This window comes from Stenella coeruleoalba (assembly GCF_951394435.1).
Source record: "Stenella coeruleoalba genome assembly, chromosome: 10".
NCBI lineage: Eukaryota > Metazoa > Chordata > Mammalia > Artiodactyla > Delphinidae > Stenella > Stenella coeruleoalba.
In genome coordinates this window covers 26055993-26079445 of record NC_137156.1, presented here as the reverse complement: position 1 = coordinate 26079445, position 23453 = coordinate 26055993, and the positions used below count along the sequence as shown (strand labels likewise).

The 23453-nt window shown below is 41.1% G+C and overlaps 1 protein-coding gene across 1 annotated transcript in view; it reads left to right on the top strand.

Moving 5' to 3' along the window:
* The window catches only part of LOC307192400 (boLa class II histocompatibility antigen, DQB*0101 beta chain-like), a 111363-nt gene that overhangs the window by 1259 nt on the left and 86651 nt on the right, over positions 1-23453 (top strand). Inside the window, exons 2-3 of the mRNA XM_079933222.1 lie at positions 60-216; positions 10549-10627. The gene's annotated coding sequence lies outside the window, so the exon portion shown is untranslated. The remainder of the gene's footprint in view (positions 1-59; positions 217-10548; positions 10628-23453) is intronic.

The following is a 23453-nucleotide window of genomic DNA, read 5'->3' as shown; positions in this document are numbered from 1 at the left end:
TCCCTGTTTTCTCCAAATCATTTATAATATAAATCTGTCTTTTCACTATTGAATTTAAGGTTCCATCTTCATCTTTACTAAGGGAGAGAGAAGGCTTATGTATGGAGGTTGTAGAATATATTTGAATGCTAACGGGAATGATCCAGTAGAGACGGAGAGAACTGAAAATTCAAGAGTAAAATCCCTGAGATAGTGAGAGAACAAGATTCGGAACAGGTTAGTAATAAATAATGAAGGGTGGCATTTTTGAGGGTTTCTTATATGCCAGGCAATGTTTCAAATGCTTTACCATGGATTAAACAATTGAATCCTCTGAATAAGAGTACATTCCTACTTATTATTCTTAATTAGTATAACCACTGTGAGCCCCACCTGCCCATTTATTTATTTATATATACACCTCTCTCCCCACCTCAGTGAACTTCTTCACTGGTACATGTTCCCTTGCCTGGCAAATAAATAAACTTAGGGTTTGCTTTATGGATCACTGTAATGGTCATTGGCTTTCCCTTATAAGTTCACAACAACCTGATGAGGTGGTTCTAAAATTCCCCCTATTTTACTCTCAAGGAATCTGAGGCTCAGAGAGGCTAAACAATTTATCCAAGATCACATTGCTAAGTGGTAGAGCCAGGCCTTGAACCTTTGTAGTCTAACTCCATGCTCTTAACAACTCTGTTGAAATGGTAGGAGAGGAGATGATGAACATGTATATGCAGGTGGGTGGGGAATTTCATGGTGGGAAGGGGAGATGACTTCTATTTTCCTATTGAAGTAGAAGGTTATGATGAATATACAGAAACTGACCTGTCCAATTGCTTGATTATCTCCAGCCATGCTCACATGCCTCCATGTGGGCAAAGGAAAAGTCCACCCACTTTGGGGAGGAGGCTCTGGGAAGCCTGTGGCTGGCCTGAAGAAACAGAGAATTGGACAGAGAAGGAGCCTCTAAAGGAGAATCAAATAAGAGAGTAATAGGGCACTGATGACCAAAGACCCATTTCACAGTGTTCTCTGGAGCTGCCCTTGCTCTTGGAATGGATGTGACCCTAACTGTTCAGGGTTCAGGGCAGGGAGAGGAGTCTGATTCTATCTGCCCATGCTTAGTTCCAGTTGGCAGGGGCTGGCAGGTCATTATCCTGATTTTCTCCAAGGAGTCAGTTTCCCCACTGTCAGATGGCAGTGGTCCTTGGCTGCTCCAAATCACAATCATCCTTTAACTGAACTTGGGTGGCTCTGGTTATGGGTCATTTCATTGCTGAGCTTCATCAACCCACACATCTCGGCTGGGTTTCTAGTGTTTGCTCCCAGAACTGCTAATGCTGTGGACTGTGAGAGCAGCAGGTGGAAAATAATCTCATGAAAGATATGAGAATACAGGTGAACTGGATAGAGGGTTTTAAAAAAAGAAGATGCATTGAGAAAGTAGCAGAAGCTTCAACTTTTCGATAAACGTTCAAAAAATCTGATTGCAGAGTAGATACTGGGTTAGAAGATTGAATGGCTCCTAAGCCACTCCCGTGAAGGGCGAGAGCATGGTTTCCATCTTTCAGCTCATCTTTGAAACTACTGGTTAGCAATCCTGGTGCGAAGTGCTTGATAAATGTTGAGTGGATTAATAAAAAAGGAGGGAATATCTTAGTGTCTTTGCTTGTGCCATTCTCTTTATGTGGAATACTTTCTCTTCTCTACTGTAACTACTTGAATCCTACCCTCTCCTCTATGAAGCCTTCTCTGATTAACTCCTGCTCACAGTTTCTTCTCCCTTCCTAATGTCTGTTGTACAAATGCTATATTTTGTTAAATATTTGTCTATATTTTGCTTCCATGTCTCTCTTTCTCTCATTCTGGCTCTTTCTCATAGTATATAGATACACACATAAACTTTCCAACAATTGTGTACATTTCCTGAAGGCAGAAACTACCTCTTACTTTTTCCCTAATACCCATACTTACTGATATGCTAGGTATAAAGGATTGTCTTTGGAATACTTATGATTTAACTTTCTTTTTTAACACCTTTATTGGAGTATAATTGCTTTACAATGGTGTGTTAGTTTCTGCTGTATAACAAAGTGAATCAGCTATACATAAATATATATCCCCATATCTCTGATTTAACTCTTTGTTGTCTCCAAAGCAACACTGTCAGAAAAAAACGCCGAGGACTTCTTGTCAACCCAGACTGGACACAGAAAGAATTGTAAAGACTTTTCTGCCTAATCTTCTAGCCCTGAAACTGTATGCATCCTTGATCCGTAAGGGATGCGATTAAGCAGTAAAAATTGAAACGTAAATGAAAACATCTTTATCTGGCAGTATCCTGAAACTGCTGAGGTTTGCAGACACGATCTTCATGTGAATGTTAAAGATAAATACTCATTATAAGTCCATGTTCAAGTCCAGTGTTGCTGAGCCACGACTGTAGCAACTCACTGGTTTTTCTTTGAACATACTCTATTGACTTTGTCAACTCAAAGTTTAAAAATCAATGATTTTTTTTCTCTCTGGTGAATATCATAATGATTTTCCTTTATACTAGCCTAAAACTTCTGAGATTTTTTAAAAGTCTAGCAGCAGGTTGTGAATGTTCAAATAGACAAAATTCCAAAGTACATGTTTATTATTGACTTAGCTCAGCTTCCAAGACAAGCAGAAGTTAAATTTCATCAGCTGTCTTTATACAAGCATGAAAGTAGATTCTGTAGAGAGAACAGATAGAATAGCACCAGAAACATTATGGGGTAGATGGAGCAGACTTTCACAAATAGTCCGGACGTTTTCTCTTCCACGCCTGACTGTTACATGTATTTTTATCACTGGTCCAGCCATAGCCTGGAGGTTTACACCACAATTTTGTGGCTCTTCAGTGTAGCAGTCTCATTACCAAACTGCATATACGGTTTTACGGGAAAGCATGAAGTTGAAAGAGTACTTGTTCGGCCGTAAAATCATTAAAGAAAATTTATTGAAGTATAGTTGATTTACAATGTTGTGTTAATTTCTGCTGTACAGCAAAGTGATTCAGTTATACATATACTTTTTCTTATTCGTTTCCATTATGGTTTATCACAGGATATTGAGTACAGTTCCCTGTGCTATACAGTGGGACCTTGTTTAGCCATCCTATATATAATAGTTTGCAGCTGCTGATCCCAAACCCCCAATCCTTCCCTCCCCCACTCCCTTCTCCCCGACAACCAAGTCTGTTCTCTATATTTGTGATTGACCATAAAATAATTTGCTACACTCGTGGAAAATCAGTTTTGGACTAAATGATCTTTAATATCTTATTCTGCTCCCAGATTCTACATCAGTTTCTTTTCATCGACCTAAAATGCACTTTCTAACCATTTTCACCTATTCAAGTCTTACTCTATTCAAATAGGACATTTTCTGTGATTTTTCTACCTGAAGTGATCATCCAATCCTTTGAACTCTCTATAGAACTTTACCTGTAACTCTTTTGTAACCCTTCTTGCTGGTATTTTAGATACAGGTGTAGTGTCTTCCTCAGTGAACTAGAAAAGCTTCTTAAAGGCAAGGAGAGTGTCTTGGTCACGTGTATAACTAACCACAGCAGAGTATTGTGCCTTTCAAAAATTTTTGAATGCTCACTAAGTGCTTCTTGAACGTGAATAAGCTCCTTTGGTGTATTAATGTTAAGATGCAAACTCGTTCATTCATTCAATCGTTCATTCATGGGAGAGCTTGCATCTGGGGAAAATGAAGAGTATATAGGGCAGAGAATCTGCGTAAGTAGAAGAAGACTAGTTGGGAGTAGAGTGGAGACATTTGAGTGGGTAAGAGTAAGGCATCCTAATTTTCTTCCTGCCTCCAAGCTAGTGGCCACTGTCTACCCATCCTGAACAATGCTTTTACAACTTAAATCAGACGTTACTCTCCTGCTTAAAAACCTCCAGTGGTTTCCCATCATTGTATTGTGGTGAAACCCCGAGTCCTTACCCTGCCTTACAAAGCCTTACTGAACTTTCCATCTGTGTCACCTACTGCCTCTTCTCCACTTGCTGTATCCACACTAGACATCTTTTTGTTCTTTGGACATGTCAGTCTCACTTTCAGCCTAACTGTTCTAGACCTTCCCTCTGCCTACAATACTTTCTCTTGAGTTTCTCTTGGCTGGCTTCTTATTGTAATAGCAAGTACAGAGGCTCAGAGGTGGTAGCTTGCTTGGCTTGCTTAGGAAAGAGCAGAGTGACCACTGTGCCTGGAGCAGGGTAAGCAGTGGGAAGAAGGGAGAAATGAAGACTGAGCAGGGGTCAGAGGCAACATCGGTTGGGGCTTGTCCGCAATGGTAAAGACTTTGGATTTTATTCTGGATCAGAAGAGAAGCCGTAAGGGATTTTGAGCAGAGGAGTGACACGATCTGATGTACATTTAAAATTAATTACTCTGACTGCTGTGTGGGGAATGCAATACAGAGATCTAGAGTAGAAGCAGGAAGATGGGGTAATTAGTCCAAACGAGAGATGGTGGCATCTTAGATGAAAGTGACAGTTTGCAAAGGGACTTGTATCTAGAATATATAAAGAACTTTTACAACTCAAAAATAAAAAGATAAATATTCCAATTTAAAATGGACAGAAGATCTTGTATTAGTTGTCTTAGGCTGCCATAACAAAATAGCTGGATAGCTTAAACAACAGACATTTATTCCCCACATTTCTGGAGGCTGGGAAGTCCAAGATCAAGGTGCTGGCGGATTCAGTTCCTGATGAGGGCCTTTTCCCTAGCTTGCAGATAGCTGCCTTCTCATTGTGTCCTCACATGGTGGACAGAGAGGAAGACAGAGCTGTTCTCTCTTCCTCTTCTCTATGCGGTTGTGAAGGTACAGGTTCCTATTTGCATTAAGTTACAGAGAATAGGAGAAACGTTTTCCTGTCCTCTGTGAATACATTTTTGAAAAGTATGATCAACCGTTGCTAAGAGAGTAGATCTTAAATGTTCTTACCACAAAAAAGAAATGGTAATTGTGCTACGAGATGGAGATGTGAGTTAACACTATTGCAATACCTAAGCGTATCAGATCAATAGGTTGTATACTTTAAACTTACACAATGTCATATGTCAATTGTATCTCAATAAAGTTGGGAGAAAATGCAAATACCCCCCAAATTAACAAACAGCGCTAAGATTCAGAATGTGCTTACAGAATTAACTATTAGTCAATTTAGTAATTATTCTGTTGATTCTGAAGAAGAGAGTGGAGGACACAGCTTAAAGGAGATTTAAGAGCATTCAGACAAGAACAATAAGGTCTGGATTCTGGCTTTGATTGTGCCCCTTCTGACAGCAGGAGCTTGAGTAAGTCACTTACCTTGTGTGAACTTCAGTTTCTTCTATAAAAGCATTTATAAACATTCTTCTGTAAGAACGTTTATAAGCACTGGCCAGGTGTCAGGCACTAGTCTAAACACTTTATGGATGCTTAAAGCAAACCAGTGTATCGTCGTCATTTCCATTTTAAAGATGAGGAAATTGAGGCATCTAGAGATGAATGGACTTCATTAGTGGCACCTCAGATATTTGAAACTGGGGCACTATGCTTTAACCCTCCTGACTCTGTCACCTGCTTTGCGCATCCCCCGTTCTCCATTCTGCTCTGTATCCTGGGGGGATGATCCATGTGGGTGTCTTTGCCCTCCGGCTCTCATTGAGTTCCAGCAAGGACAAGAGCTCAGAGGGTGGGAGGAGAGCGAAGTTGGACTCTTCCTCCCCCCAGGTGCCTGCCTGAGGTGTAACCAGAGGTGGGCTGCATCCCATTCTCAGAGGTGCTGTCTCTGGTCAGGTAGCCTCTCCATCTGTTCACATTCTAGAAACCAATCTTTTCGCAGCTCCCTGTGGCCTAGGAATGGTAACAGTTCTCCGCTCTTGCCAGTCACACTGCCCCATCCCTTACTGCTAGGATCCTTACTGGTGACACTTTGCCATCTATAAAGTTGCGTACAAGGTACTATACCAGAAAGAGGTTCATTCTGTGCTCATAATATTGTCTGGCTGGGACCCTGGAGCCTGTGCTTACGTAAAGCCTCCTGCTTGGGCCTCTTGAAAGAAAAGAGCTGGAGCATGTTGCAGTGGACAGCTCCGGGACTGAGGCGCTTGAGGGGGTGGGGAGGGCGATAAGCACTTTTCACCCTTACCGTCTTGGCCAGAATTTGTAGAATGTACGTACCTTCCAACCTTTCAAACTTTCTTAGCTCCAAAATACCGAAATTCTTTCATTCACTGAGGATGTCACAAACTTGACAAAAACTCTTCCTTCTGCCTGGCACATTCCTTCTTTTTGCCGAGAAAACTTCTTTGGATATCAGTGTGAGTATACTTGCTTAGATGACTTCTTGGACATGCCTCTTGGTCCTGCCAGAATAAATCAGTATTCTCATTACATGCTCTATTAGCTTTTGGGAACTTACCTTCACAACCCTTACTAGAGTTTATATAATTCTGCATTTGGGGATGATTCAGTCCATGTCTCCTCTCTCACTAGAAGGGGTGCTCCAGGAGGCCTGGGGTTGTTGCTTCTGGTTTTGCTTACCATGAAATTTCTAGAACTGAGCACAGTGACGCCAGTCTGCTCTGAAAAGGCTTGTTGAATGAATGGCTGGGTATGTGACTGAGCATCCTATAAAAGGGTGAAGATGGTAGACTGGGAACAGAAAGAGTCGGGAGAGTGCTACTTCGGGGCTCCAGGTGCATCTAAGCAGAATGGGAACATGATTTTCCTGGGGCCTACAGAAGTGTTGAAATGCTTGAGGAAAAAGCTTTCTTTTTCTCAGGAGGCAGTAGACTACCTTTAGAAGTGACCAGACTGATGCCAGAAATGGCAACAGGAAGAATATATCGCAAAGTTAAGGAAGTTCAACTTCCACCATGAACATGAGAAGTGAGACCTGGATGAGGGAGTTTCCTTAGCATCGTCACTGTTGGGCCACAGATGGAGCCTGGAAGACAGGACAGGAGAGAACAGACCAAGTGAGCTGGATGCCCTGAGCTTCAGAGAACTTTAGGTACTGCAAGAAGAATGTGTACGAAACTCCAGAATCCAGTTAGAAGGAGAATGAGGGGGCACTAGTGACTTCAGGGGATAGGCTTGAAATAATGACTCTTCTCTTTACTCTGTATTTCATGTTGTTAGCCACATACCCCTTTTAATTACATATCTTACCAGGTGTGGGACATGTGTGTTAGAAGATGTCTTTTCACTTAGCCATGGCTTTTAATGATTTCTTCATCCTCTCTTCCCCACAGAAAATGATATTTCAGAGTTGATTCGGACTCCTCTGTAACATCTTTCCCATACTATTTCTGTACATTGGCACCATATTTGAATTTAGAATCATGAACCATTGGATAATCTATTTCCTAATTCATTTGGGTCCAGAATTGGGCAACATCTTTATTTTTTAGCATTTTTTATTTGGTTTTGTATTTTTCCATTTAGCTTGCTCACTTGGATAAAAGCTTTCCTCAGTATAAGTTGCTTATTTAAATCAGCTGACATACCCTAAATGGAAAAAAAAACAAACCAAAAAACTCACTTCACATGTAAATAATAAAATAGCATTTCTAAGTTTAGCTAGAAGTTTATTATTGAATTCTGTAGGGAACTGATTGAACTAACCCCAGATACCATCCTTTTTTGACAAATGTGTATGAACAGTTATAATAGTGCTGTGAACTCTGTCTGTAAGGCTGCAAGCCAAAAATCTTTGTTTCACAAGGGGACTGTTGTTCTTTGTGAATAGGCAATTATTCAGTGGCATTTCTGAAACTGGAAGCTGAGTAAAGCAGTTTGTCAGTGGACAGCCTAATAAAAAAGTTCCATTCAAAAATGGTTTAGGTACTGATACACTATGTATATATCTATTTACACGTGTAAACATTACTTCTGTATACATGTGACATTGATAAGGTAGTTATCTTTAAAATGTATTCATTAGAGCAAATTTTATTGTGATGAAAAATTTGGCAACATTCTAGTGTAAAAATTGGACTCCCCAAAACTATTCTGTTTATAAATTTAATACATACTTGTAGCAAGTGCAACAATAAATCCGTAATAGTTTAAAAAAAAGAAAATGTCCAAAATCTGACTATCTAGAAACAAACAGGGTTAACTTCCCTCCAGAAACATCACTCAGAGCTCTTTCCAAGCTAGTGAATATAGGTATATGTCATCATTTTTAACTTTAATGTCATCATTTTCAATTTTAAGAGGCACCTGTTCCTTAGTAGGTACATCTGCTTGGTCCTGCAGGATGTACCCAGGAGGACCACATGGAGAAGTCAAGCCTCAGGACAGTGTTTTGGAGGGAGGAAGGGAGAGGCCTTTCCCTGCTAGCCCCTCTGTTCTCTCTTCCACTGGTCCAAGTTTTCCTTACCAGGAAGTTGACTCTGTCACACTCCCTCTCATCACTCAGCATCTTTAGCAGCCACTGGCCGAACAAGACTTCAGGTTCTACAGTGAAATTCTCCATTGGAATTTGCAAGTGACTGGGAGAGTCAGAGACTGTGGGTGTGTGGCTGGTTGGCCATAGGAGGTGGACTTCGAAGTCTTTGAAGAGTGGACCAGCCATAGCAATAGCCAAGGCAAAGCAAAGGGTCTCAGAGCCAGGTGAGGCTGAGAGAAGCTGCAGAGGCAAATAAAATATATCCTGAAGAAATAGAATTCTCCAGTTTTCATCATGATATCTAAGACTGCAATGAAAATCATTTTATATGCATCTTGTGTACTTGTCTGTGTATTATCTTAGAATAAATTCTCAGACATATGTGTTGATGAGTCAAAGGCTTCTAAATCCCAGGGAATTTTCCACATTCCCTTAAGAGAAATGAACAAGGAAAGGCAGGTTGTCCAGGGAGCTTGGGGGGAATCTAGTTTCACAGTATGCCTCTCGCCTTGGCAGCTGGCTGGATTCTGCTGCATGATTTAGAAACAATACGGGAGGTTTAGAATTGTCCCTTTTCTTATTTTCTCAGTTTTCATCTCTTTTCTTACTTATATACCTGATGTTCAGCCTAAAGATGGTTCAACCAAGATGTTCTAGCAGAGATATGCGGTCACTTTGACTTTAAACACTCCTCTTTTTTTCCTCTTTCAACCAAGCATGTGTATTTGAGCGGGACTATGGGACTGACTGGTGGGCTAGGGGGTCTACTACCCCAGTCATCCCTACCAGCCTGGGGAGGGCAGTGGTGAGGCAGATGTTGCAGCCAGACTGTCCTGTGTTCCATCACTTTCCTCCTGCTAACTCGCTTGTGGCTCTGGGCGAGTCACTCATTCTCTGCTTTACTTTCCTACTTCTATTAAATGAGGGGTTGATACTAAACTAGTCTAACTCTAAGGGACCCTTTAGCTTCAAGGTTTTGGTAAAAGCCAGAAGTACAATTTAACGAACTTTTATTTCTCCTTTGGTGCCAGATAGAAAGATAAAATATGGTGAATAGAAAGTCAGGAAGCTCTGCGAAGTCATAGCAATACTTTAAAATTTTTTGTAAATATTATTTATAATAGTGAAAAATTGGAAACATTCCAAATACCCCAAATTAGGAGAATGTGTAAATCTTATATCTCTTTGGGATGGATTATTATGCAGCCATTAAAAATAGTGTTTTCAAGTGGAAAGATAAATTAATGAAAGTGGTTACTTTAGAGAGGGTGATGGTGATGGTGGTGATGGTGGTGACAGTGGTGGAATCAATATGGAGTGAGACTTCTTAATATGCACATAAATTTATTTTGTTTTGAGTTCTTTAATTCCAGTCAATATCAAAATTTTTTTAACTTAATATTTTCCAAATATACTTAATGACAGTTAAAAATATTCATGACATTAAGATATTTTAAAAGCAGAGTGTAATATTTTACAAACGTATGTGTATAAAACGACCCTAACTTTGTTTAAAAATGCATAGAAAAAAATTGAAAGAAAATAAAGGATTAACAACTATTCTCTTTGGGAAATGAGATTGGCAGTAATATTTTTGCTTTTTATTCATTTTTATATTATCCAATTTCTCAGCAATGAGTGTGTATTAGTTTTCTCAGTGAGAAAAATATATGTTTGATTCTTAATAGTATATATAGAAGAATATGGGGATATGTGCCATGTCCAGCACATGTGGGTATTCATACTCCCAAATCTACCAGGAGCTTGTAGTGACTGATTGTCAGTTAAATGATTCCAGGGAGGTCAGAAGGGCCAGAGAGTCTTCTTCCAATACTCGGTCAGTTCCAGAAAATGCTGGCAATGAAATCCAGTCTGGGGCTAAGAAAGAATGTGTGTTGTAGACTGACAGTCGCTAAAATATACTCGTGGAAATACGGGTTTTGAGGGGTTGTTTCTCAATAAAAGAAGGCTTTAGGAGAAACTGGATTAAGATGCAGATTGAGCACACACCATTCTGTCTTCAGGTTCATCCCTCAAAATCATAGGACACACACACACATCTATACCTATACCTGTACCTATAATCTATATCTATATCTATATACCTATAACCTATATCTATATCATCTTTCCTTAGAGTGCCAGAAACCAAAAGACACCATCAACAGATCCACAGTTCTGAAGAATTTAGATCTACAATTCTAAAGAATTACCAGGTATGTAAATCACTTGAAAATAATTTTAATTCAGGTGGTGGATTGAGTACAAACTTTGACCTACTCTTCCTCCTGAGACCCCTATTTAAATGATAGTAAAGAAGTTTAAAAAAGTATAAACTCAACAATTCAGGGGGCATCAACAAAGCAGATATTTAATAATAAAACTAAATCAAGGAAATCAAATGCTAAAACAAGTACAGAGGGCAGCTGACCTACCCTGCAGAACACGTAGAATGGCCCGATTCAAAAGTCAGGAGTGACGGTGGGGTGGACATTGATGGGACTGACTGAAGATTCAGATGCAGATTTTTTTTTTTCTTTTGGCTGTGTGCAGCATTTGGGATCTTAGTTCCCTATCGAGGGATCAAACCCATGTCCCCTGCAGTGGAAGCATGGAGTCCTAACCACTGGACTGCCAGGGAATTCCCTCAGATGCAGATTTTTTAAAAAAGTTATTTATTTATTTAATTTATTTTTGGCTGCATTGGGTCTTCGTTGCTGGACACAGGCTTTCTCTGGTTGCAGCGAGCTGGGGCTACTCTTGTTGCGGTGCGCGGGCTTCTCATTGCGGTGGCTTCTCTTGTTGCAGAGCACGGGCTCTAGGCCCGCGGGCTTCAGTAGTTGTGGCTCACGGGCTCAGTAGTTGTGGCTCGCGGGCTCTAGAGCACAGGCTCAGTAGTTGCGGCGCACGGGCTTAGCTGATCCGTGGCATGTGGGATCTTCCCGGACCAGGGCTGGAACCCATGTCCCCTGCATTTGGCAGGCAGATTCTTAACCACTGCGCCACCAGGGAAGACCCTCAGATGCAGATTTATGGCTCCACACGCCCACCTCTTCTGTCTCATCAACCTAAAAGGCAGCTAGGCATTCACTCCTTGGTCAAAGTTTTGACTGAAGGATTTCTTTTTCCTTAAGAAAGAGAACAAACTGACAGGGATGAACTAGGATGGCCAGTGTGGATTTGGTGTCTCCGAGTAAAGTCCTTCTTATTCTGGCGTTCAGGGTACCCCAAGCTCCCACCGCTTACCCTAAAGTGAAGCCAAGGGGAATAGGCTGTTTCCCAGCTCCTCACTCCCCAGGTGAAAGGAACCTGGAACAGGACAGTCACCCACATCACAGGAGAGAAGGTGGAGCTCAGATATTCTAACAAGTATACAAAGCCTCAGGCAAGCAATTGTCCTTCCCCACCCCAACCATCATCACTTAGATGATAGAAAAGTAAGATAGCCAGTGTCAACATATAGATTGAGGAAAGCAAAATATTATCAAATACAGTGAAAGAAAATAAAGAAGACACACAATGAGGCAAGAGCAAAAGGAATATGTGGACAGAGCTTCCAAGAATTAGCAAGATGAAAGGCAATGTGTAAAAATTTTGTGTGACTGATACAGACATGTATCTATATGTATAGATACATACCTACATATATATTGATATATATATACATATATATATAGTGAAAAGAAATATAGCAGGCAAAGGACAAAAACCCAATTTAGAAGAATAAATGACTCAGAACATTCCCACCTGTTGCTTACCAAGAGATTCCCGACCTAGGGGAATAAATGTAGAAACGGATCAATGTATTAATGGGAATTTAGTTTGATAAAATAAATGGAGTTTAGATTCAGAAAACGATATTGTGGCAAGTAACTATCCATGTTGAAAAAATAAAGTCATATCTCTAAATTAATACAAAAAATCATATTGCTTAAAGAGCTAAACATAAAAAATAGTAAGAAACCAAAGAAAACTGTACAAACATATTTTTATAATCTTGAGTTATGTACAGTCTTCTTATGAAAACTGAAAACTCCGTGAAGGAAAAGACTGATAAATTTGAATGTTCAAAAATTTGTGAACAATGAATGACAGCATAATTATGTTTAAAGGATTAAAAAATAATTGAGATAGCCAAAATGCCAAGAGAAAGAGTTAATAGTCAACATCTGACATTCAGAATAGGATTTTGCCACAAGAAATACGCATATCAAGAGAAGGGAACTAGAGACAGAGCATTTTCACCTTGGAGAGGTCTCAGGAGCAGAATCAGGGAAAGCTCACCCTATCCAGTCCTAAGGGATTTTTGGGAAAAGGAACTGGATAACATGCCAGGAGAGTAGATAATTAGACACATGTCCTAAGAGGAGGTAATGCCAGATCAGTTGAGGGAAACACCAAGGGCAGAAGGGCTGGCTTCACCTTCCATATGAGTCCTGGAGGAGACAGCTGTTTAGAAGTCTTGTGTTAACTTAGTCGTGTCCAGTAAATTTAGGAGAGGGAGAGAGGAGGGTGGAGGGTAGTGCATTTCTGAGTTCCTGTGGTTCTTCAAATGGACACACTGAGTTGAGAACCGTGGAGCCCACTATAAAGAGCGTGAGTTGGCCCTACACCAAACCCTGAGCCAGAGGGCAGGATAAAACATGAGGCAGATGCTCAGTGGAGTCTGCCACTCAGCAAGGACTGGAGCGGGCCAAGGCAGTGGTGATGGGGGGTGAGGAGGGGTCACTGCTATGGCTCTCACCAAGTTGGGAATAAATCAACCTTGGTATCACCAGCTGCAGGAGATGCTTACAAAATGCATGTGGCTTGGATGGAACAAACTGTAACCCAATGGGTACCAAGCCAGCCATTCTGCAGATGGCCCTGGGGAGACTCTGGAGCACTGTGCGTATTCCCTGGGACCCTGCACTCTCTTCCTAGCTCACATTAGCCCATCTCCTCTTATATACCAAGTCCCATCTTGGGAGAAGTAGGAGTGAAGGTGTAAGTAGTGATGGTGGGGCGCAAGCAATGAGACCGACTAAACAATTAACTCCTAAAGGTGAACATTACCTAAAAGAACTGTTTAAATTGTTAAATCAGACTAAGGGGTACATTGGTTTAACATTTTGTTAATTTTCTCTTCTCTTTAGCAAGTGGGGCTCATTCAGGGTGATGGATAATGGACAAAATAAAGAATCTGCATTCTCTGCATGCATCAAAGATTGTGATCCCTTTATATCAGCAATAGAGTAGAAAGAAAGCCTTTTAAAAATATATGGCAGTGAAATCATGTCCTTAATAAGAAAAAGATGTAACAGGAGGAAAAAGGCAAAGGATTGGAAAAGGCAATTCATAGAGGCTATACGAAAAGATGCTCAAGATCTCTTAAGGAACTACAGAGTAGAACAGTAATGAGATTTTTTTTTTCTCAGTATATTGGCAAATAAGAAAAAGGTTGATAATCCTCTGGCATGTTTTATGTTTTAACATAGTGTTTGCAAAGGTTTTTGATACTTTGGTTGACCACATGGTTCCTGATTGAAAATCCATGTGCATTCTCCTATTTAAGGTCATCAGTGAAATCTAACACAGTCCTCCGGAAGAGATCTCAGGAGGCCCAGAACCTAGTGGCAGCTCTGAAACAGATTTCTTCAGTGACCTTATGTGTAGACTTTCAGCGCTGTATTCTCCTTCTAAAACTTAAGGAGGATGAGACCTACTTTTTCCATGTATCACTGAAATGTGATCAAGATTAATGGCCTAACGCAGAAAATATCTCCAGCACCCTGAAAGACCAGGCACATTATTCAGCACCTGAATCTATAAATCTGGCAAAAATCAGTCTAATTACTTAATTCGGGAAAAACGCTCACTTAAAAACCTTACAATTTCAGAACGTAGTGTTTAAAACTGATCTAACTCAGTATTTTTCAAAATGTTCCTCAGACTGAGAGTGTTAACTCAGACCTAGGGAACTGATTGACTCTCAAAGGGTATAGATTTAGAAGCCACGTACAATATCAACTAAATGCACACAGCTATTGTACTTGCCTCACACGTGAAGTACCCTTTCCCCACCCGGGGGCTACGCTATGGTTATTGCGTTTGTGTAAGCTGGCACGGAAACATTATGAAAATGCTTTGCTGCTCCAATTTTTAAGCCTTTACAGTGTAACACATTATTTTTCTGAAGTAAACTAAAATCCAATTTCTCAGGGTTCATGCTGCCTTTTTTCGTAGCATTTGAGGGAGGATCTTCTGTACACTTAAAATAGGTGAAAAACAATACAGATAGCAAGTCCTGGTTTTGTTTTGTTTTTTCTTTTAAATATTTAAACCATTTACAACTTTGGTCCAAATTGTGTTCATTAAGTTGAACTAAATTACACTATACTAACCAATATGAGTGTACTCCTTTAAGCACATTTAAGTTAAAATAAACTATATTTAAAAAAGAAAGTCCCAGCTCACCTAGAATCCGTCCTGGGGGAGGGAGCTTTGCCCTACTCCCCTCAACAATATACTAAATATAAAAATGTCTTCTATGTAATGAGTGTTACTATATGTCAATTGTTATACTTCATTCAGCTTATTTCACCCTCAAGATTCTACTCCCACTCTAAAGATGAGAGAGCTGAGGCTGGGAGGGGTTCAGTAAGTTACCCAAGGTCTCACAGATGCTAGAACCTACAAGTTGAAGAACCAGAAAGTACTCTACCACTTCCTTATTAAAACAGAGCAGCTGCATTTTTATCGATTTTAAATATTGAGATTTGTTTCTGATACTGTTGAATGCTTTTAGTACCCTTAGGTAACTAAACTGCAACTCTAATAGAGTTCCTGTCAGCTTGAAACCCTTGAATAGCTTCTTATCACCTAGAGCACTGGTTCTCAAAGTGTGGTCCCCAGACCAGCAGCATCAGCATCCTCTGGGAATTGCCAGAAATGCAAATTCTCAGACCCCACCTCAGACCTACTGAATCAGAAACTGAGGGTGAAGCTCAGAAATATGGGTACAGACAAGCCCTCTGGGTGCTTCTGATGTTGCATGCTCAAGCCTGATCTTTGCATGACATTCGAGACCCCTGTGTGATAAGGGTTACCTCTCTAGCCTTATCTCGCTGCTCACAGCTTCACTTCTCAAAGTGCATTTGTATCCACTAAATATACTACAGCTGCTTCCTGTCCAAGGACAGTGTCACCTGGTGGTTAAGCACAAGGATTCTGCAGCCAGACTGCCTGGCCTTGAATGCCACCTATGTCATACTAGTAGTGTGACCTCGGTCAGACGACTGAACCTATCTGAGTCTTAGTTTTCCCACCTATAACATGGGGATGAAGGTAATAACAGTATCTACTTCATTTATTGTTGTGAGGATTAAATGCATCACTACACATGGATGCTTAGAATAGTGACCGGAACACAGTAGTTACTCTACAAATACATCATGGTACCAAGCTTAGGATGTGACTGACTTATGATGCCTTGACTCACGATTTTTTTTTGACTTTACGATGATGTGCAAGTGATATGCTTTCAGTGGAAACTGTACTTAGAATTTTGATCTTTTCTGGGCCTAGTGATATGGGGTAAGATGTTCCCTGGTGATGCTGGGCAGTGAGCCCAGCTCCCAGTCAGCCACATAGTCACGAGGGTGAACAACCGACACACAGCCGTCTGTGCCCAGACAACCTTTCTGTTTTTGGTTTTTTTTTCACTTTCAGGAGAGTATTCAGTAAATTATGAGAGATATTCAACACTTTATGATGAAATAGGCTTTGTGTTAGATGATCTTACCCAACCGTAGGCTCATGTAAATGTTCTGAGCACATTGAAGGCAGCCTGGACTAAGCTATGATGTTGGGTAGGTTAGGTGTATTAAATGCATTTTTGACTTTTGATATTTTCAAATTAATGATGGGTTTATTGGGACAAAACCCCATCATAAGTCAAGGAAGATCTGCATTTGCTTGTTGTGTCGGTAGGTCAGCACGGCCTCTAGAGGCTCGAGGGGAGAATACATCCCTTGTCTCTTTCAGCTTCTGTCAGCAGCTTGATTGCTCTGCTTGTGGTCATGTCATGCTAATCTCTGCCTGAATTTTCACATTGCCTTTTCCTCTTCTCTGTGTGTAATCTCTCTCTGCTTCTCTCCTAAGGACACTTGTGATGGGGTTTAGAGCCCACTCAGATAATCCAGGATAATCTCCCCGGCAAGATTCTTTTTTTCTTTTAAATTTATTTATTATTTTATATTTATTTTTGGCTGCATTGGGTCTTTGTTGCTGCGCGCGGGCTTTTCTCTAGCTGCGGTGAGCGGGGGCTACTCTTTGTTGCGGTGCGCGGGCTTCTCATTGCAGTGGCTTCTCTTGTTGCGGAGCACGGGCTCTAGGCACGCGCGCTTCAGTAGTTGTGGCGTACAGGCTCAGTAGTTGTGGCTTGCGGGCTCCAGAGCGCAGGCTCAGTAATTGTGGCTCAAGGGCCCTGTTGCTCCGCGGCATGTGGGGTCTTCCCAGACCAGGGCTCGAACCCGTATCCCCTGCATTGGCAGGCGGATTCCTAACCACTGCGGCCACCAGGGAAGTGCCTAGTTCTATGGGTTTTGATAAACGCATCATGTCTTGTATCCACCTTTACCTTATCACACAGAATAGTTTCATTGTCCTGAAAGTGTGCCTATTCCACCTATTCATCCCGCTCCCCATTCCCCTGAATTCTTGGCAACCACTGAGCTTTCTATTGTCTCCATAGTTTTGCCTTTTCCAGAATGCCATGTAGCTGGAATCATACGGTATGGGGCCTTTTCAGATTGGCTTCTTTCACTTAGCAGAATGCACTTAAGTTTCCTCAATGTTTTTTGTAGCTTGCAAGTTTATTTCTTTTCATTGCTGAACAATATTCCATTGTTTGCATGTACCACACTTCATGCATTCACCTGTTGAGAGACAACTTGGTTGCTTCCAAGTTTCGACAATTTTGAATAAAGCTTCTATAAACATGACAGCGCAGATTTTTGTGTGGATGTAGATTTTTCAGCTCCTTTGGGTAAATACCGAGGAGGGAAATTGCTGAATCATATGGGAAGAGTATGTTTCGTTTTGTAAGAAAATGCCAAAATAATCTTGCAAAGTGGCTGTGACATTCTGCACTCCCACCAGCAGTGAATGAGAGTTCTTGTTGTTCCACATCCTTGCCAGCGTTTGCTGTTGTCAGGGTTTTGGATTTTTGCCATTCTAATAGGTGTGTAGTGATGTCTAATTGTTGTTCTAATTTGCATTTCCCTGACAACATATGATGCAAAGTGGATTTCATGTGCTTATTTGCCATCTGTGTATCTCCTTCGATAAGGAGTCTGTTCAGACCTTTTGCCTGTTTTTAAATTGGGTTGTTTGTTTTCTTATTGCTGAGTTTAATAGCTCTTTGTGTATTTTAGATACAAGTCTTTTATCAGATACGTTTTGCAAGACATCAGGTAAGTCTCCCAGTCCATGGCTTGTCTTTTCATTCTTTCGCAGAGCAGTTATTTTAATCTTAATGAAGTCCAACTTAATTTTTTTCTCTCATGGATTGTGCTTTAGGTGCTGTATCTAAAAAATTATTGCTGAACCGAAGTTCCCTTAGTTCTATCTAGATTAAATACATCAATATTTATCTAGATAAAAATAAATATATGTAGACCTATCTTCTAGAAGTTTTATCCTTTTTCATTTTACATTTAGGTCTACCATCCCTTTGAGCACGTCAGTGTCTTTTTATTGTCTCTGCCTCCTGCTTTATGGTAACTGTGAGTTTTCCTTTAGATTATATATGTCTTATGTATTCTAGTACTCTTACTACTAGGTAAGCCTCAAAAAAATCAGTGAGGGTGTCGACAAAAATAATCAATAAACAATCTGTGATAGGAATAGAAAAGAGTTTTATTTGAGCCACACTGAGGACTATAGCCTAGAAGACAGCCTCTCAGATAACTCTGAGGAACTGCTCTGGAGAAGTGGGGTTTTCAGTGCAGTTTTATGTTTTGTCAGAACAAAGAACATCAAACAAGTCAGGGATGCTTTCCTTCAGGGTTTCAAAAAAATGAGATCAGCACATACACAGAGAGTCAGCATGGCCTTGCCACCTGGGAAGGGAGTCTTACCATCAAAGGAGGGCCAGCATTGGCGTCCCAGGAAGGGAGGCATTTAATCTTTATTGTTAACTGGACGTTCTTTACTTCTGGTCAGTGTGCCTTTTTCTTTAATAATTAAAGCAGATGTACAATGTATGATTGATAGGCCACAACCAGGCTGTTCCAGTCGGCATAAAATTCAAGATAACTCATGGATATGCCCAAATGACTTACCCACACCTGAATATGTGAACGTTCTTTGATCAAGGGAGTACCTTTATCTTGCTCAGTAGTTCAACCATTCTTATTTTTTTTTTAAATTGAAGTATAGCTGATTTACAATGTTGTGCTAGTTTCAGGTGTACAGCCAAAAAAAAAAAAAATCTATCTATCTATCCATCTATCTATCTTCTTTTCCAGATTCGTTTCCCACATAAGCTATTACAAAATACTGAGTAGAGTTCCCTGTGCTATACAGTAGGTCCTTGTTGTTTATCTATTTTATATATAGTAGTGTGTATATGTTACTCCCAAATTCCTAATTTATCTGCCCTCCCCACTTCCCCTTTGGTAGCCATAAGTTTGTTTTCTATGTCTGTGAGTCTGTTTCTGTTTTGTAAATAAGTTCATTTGTATCTTTTTTTTAGATTCCACATATAAGTGATATCATATGATATTTGTCTTTCTCTGTCTGGCTCACTTCACTTAGTATGATCATCTCTAGGTCCATCCATGTTGCTGCAAATGGCATTATTTCATTTGCAACTCAACCATTCTTTTTTTAAATTTTTATTTATTTTTTTTAACATCTTTATTGGAGTATAATTGCTTTACAATGGTGTGTTAGTTTCTGCTTTGTAACAAAGTGAATCAGTTATACATATACATAAGTCTCCATATCTCTTCCCTCTGGCGTCTCCCTCCCTCCCACCCTCCCTATCCCACCCCTCTAGGTGGTCACAAAGGACCGAGCTGATCTCCCTGTGCTATGCAGCTGCTTCCCACTAGCTAGCTACCTTACATTTGGTAGTGTATATATGTCCATGCCACTTTCTCACTTTGTCACCTCTTACCCTTCCCCCTCCCCATATCCTCAAGTCCATGCTCTAGTAAGTCTATGTCTTTATTCCCGTCTTACCCCTAGGTTCTTCATGACCTTTTTTTTTTCCTTAGATTCCATATATATGTGTTAGCATATGGTATTTATTTTCCTCTTTTTGACTTACTTCACTCTGTATGACAGACTCTAGGTCCATCCACCTCACTACATTCTTAAAGCGATATGGCTGCTCAAGGCTTGGCCTGCAGAAAAGACTCAGGACTCCTGGGCTGGCCCTCTGCTTGCACGCTCCCATAAACGTGAAGCAGCTGCTTCCTCAGACCTCCAAGGACGCGCACAGTGGTGCAGGAAGGTCTCTGAGTGTCAGCAACGCTGTCTTGTTAAGAGACTAAGAATAGATGAGGCTTTTGTTTTCCTTGGAATTGGAGTTACTTCAGTGGAGACCTACAAAAGAATGTCCTGTGGTGAGAGGTCGAGGTGGGCTTGGGAGTCAAAAGTTTAAGGGTTATGTGGCCATTCTCCCACCAATTCAATGTGACTCACAGTTTCCTGGGTTAAATATTATTTTTATATTTATATGCCTATGGGTTTAGAAATAAAAGCAAGCCCCTTAATCGGGGAAGAATACAGAATACGTGTTTCTATTCTAAATCAGAGAAATATCTGTGTTAACCCCAATTTCCTTTTTCATGGAGAGATATACACAAAAATAAAATGTTAGATTCTATTGGCGCAGTCAGTGATCAAACAGCATAATTTCTCTGTGATGATGTCAATTTCAAATAAACGTGATTTAACTTAAACCTTTCAAAAACTTTTTATACAAATACATTCACAAATCAGGAAAATTCTTTCTTGGTCTCTCTTGGAAGGTATCCCTGGGACATTCCCCTTTTGGAGCCCGAGGCTCACCAAGCAAACACCACTTTGGTTATAGATTCTTCTTTAAAGTCTTAGAGCCTCACCCTTAAGCTTAACTTGGCCGCTGCAGCTTAATTACAATGCAGTGATTTTGTCTAGTACCAGTGTGCTCTTTGCGATGAAAGCATGTAGTTGTCCTCTTGGGTACATATTTTTAAAGGATTTCTGGGTTACTTGTGTTTGGTGGACTGTTTGACCATCTAGTAAAAGTTCAATTTTACTTCTGGGCTTTACAGCAGGCCCTGAGAAGGGAATGCCCAATGATCAGCTTTGCATGGCGTGGTGTCTTGGGACCACAGAAATATGAAACAGGTCATCTCTGACCCCCAATCTCTCAACTTCCAAATATAGTTAAGGATGAAAACAGCTCTCAGGTCTTCTGGGTGCTCGGAACTCAGAAACCAGTTCTCTTTTCGATAAATCATAGGTCTCAGTTTCTTAATCCAGCATCTGTCTTCATAGTAGTGAAACTCTGAGCCTTGTTCAAACCTCTTCGGTGGAGAGATGAAAATCAGGTTTAGTAACAGCCATTAGGAGTGCCTACAAGAGGGAAATACGTTGAAATTTTTGCCTCCCCCTATGTTTCTTTTTTTTTTTTTTTTTTTTTGTGGTACGCGGGCCTCTCACTGTTGTGGCCTCTCCCATTGCGGAGCACAGGCTCCGGACGCGCAGGCTCAGCGGCCATGGCTCACGGGCCCAGCCGCTCCGTGGCATGTGGGATCTTCCTGGACCGGGGCACGAACCCATGTCCCTGCATCGGCAGGCGGACTCGCAACCACTGCGCCACCAGGGAAGCCCCCCCTATGTTTCTTTGAAGCACATAATATGGAAGCTCAGCCAAAAATTGTGAATTGTTAACTAGCTTTCTTGCAGCTTTGAATAAGTCTTTGTAGTCCAAGCAGAGATGCCTTGCTAGGTTAGGCAGGCAGCTGCATCCATTTGCTTCATGGACTTAAGTAGCTCATTAGCTGAATTTTTCTTTACACATATGGGCACTTAGGAGGGTGAGTCTCAAAGAACATGCTAATAATTTCCAGAAGCTCGAATTAGGATGGGATCTTATTATTCTTTGGATATGGAAAGAAGTGGAATTATGAGTACATAGGTCAATAGATAGTCAAGAAACAGTTAAAACTTTTTTTTTTACATTATCGACTCTGTGGCACATACAAAAATGCGTATTATCCTATCAAGAATAATAAGAAGATCTTAGGACATAAGACAAAATACCAGGCAAATGATTTTATCTAAGGAGAATGACATTAAAACCTACTGCTGTGTTTGCCCTTCAAGGCAAGCTAGGAAATAGAGCATAGGCTTTCAAACATTTTTTGACTGTGATGCACAGCGGGAAGTACATTTTACACCATGGTCAGTATATTTGCTCCCTGAAACTGACACACACACACACACAAAAGAAAAGTTTTAGAAGCAATACTCTTTAGGAATAATGATAATGTACTGGGATATTTTCTCTTCTCTGTTCTATTGCATTAAAATTACAATTATTTTCAATACACTGAATTGCTTGACTAATGGGTCATAATTTGCCATTTGGAATCTGGTAATGTAACAGAGGAAGAACAGAACTAACACCATGTTGCAACTGCGTCCCTCATTCTATAGTCTATGTATTCTGTTACATTAGCCCTGCACACCAAGAGAATGTTCCTTGTGCCCAAATAGCTCATTAAGTTCCCTGAAGAAAGTTCCCATTCAAAGGTCCCGGGTTGGTTATGGCTATTACTTGTAGGTAAGTTCACTTTCAGCTTAGAAACCTTTCAAATAAGCAGAGGTAAGAATGGTAAAGTAAAAATAACTGCTAGCAAGTTGAAGTTTTGAAAGGGCCTTGTGATCTAGCCCACATGAGCAAGCAGAAAAACAAAGAAGTGTTACGCTTCCCTTGAAGGCCAGGTGGCTCCAAAAAGTCTGCAACCTGCTTGAACCCTCCCACTTCCCTTTTCCCTTAACATAAAAGAAGACTGGGGGCTTCCCTGGTGGCGCAGTGGTTGGGAGTTCGCCTGTCAATGCAGGGGACGCGGGTTCATGCCCCGGTCCGAGAAGATCCCATATGCCGCAGAGCGGCTGGGCCCGTGAGCCATGGCCGCTGAGCCTGCGCGTCTGGAGCCTGTGCTCCGCAGCGGGAGAGGCCACAACAGTGAGAGGCCCGCGTACTGCAAAAAAAAAAAAAGAAAAAAAAGCCTGAATTCTCTGCCATCTTCTCGGTATGCTGCCCTTCTCAATAAAATTGCTATTCCTTGTCCCAACACCTTGTCTCTCTACTTGTTAGCCTGTCGTGAAGTGAGAGGTATGAACTTGGATTTGGTAACTCTAATGGAGAGGGTGTTGAGGTCAAAGACACTCTCTTGGCCGCTGGGCAGGTCATCCTAAGGTTGGCTGCAACCACAATGTCTCTGTCTGAAAAGCCAGGGCAAACTGCTCAGTCAGGTGCAGCTGGTGGTACATGTGGACAGAGGGGTCCAGCTGCCTCCATTTTGTCTAACCAGGGGAGGCGCATCTGCTTTGGGACAGCACCCTAGACTCTAGCCTGCTTAGGGGACTGAGATGGGTCCAAGATTTTCCACAGTGGTTCCAAGTTCATGCAACTAAATTATTTCTAACAAAAACCAACCTACAAGGATAAGGGAGCTGTCAAGGGCTAGGTAGATTCTAATTGTGCTGTGATGGAGGACAGGACTCTAACTCTAGGAGGGAAATATAGTGCAAATCAGAGCCCAGGCTGAAGCCCTTGGATCCTAGACCACAGACCCCTTTGAGAATCTAATGCTGTGGTTTACAAAGCGTAGTCCCCAGTTGGCAGCAGCAGCATCACCCAGGAACTCGTTAGAAATACAAAATGTGCCCCGCCCCAGACTTACTGAATCAGAAACCGCATGTGTGGAGCCCAGCAATGGGTGCTTTAGTAAGTCCCCCAGCTGATTCTGACACAAGTTAAACTTGAAAACCACT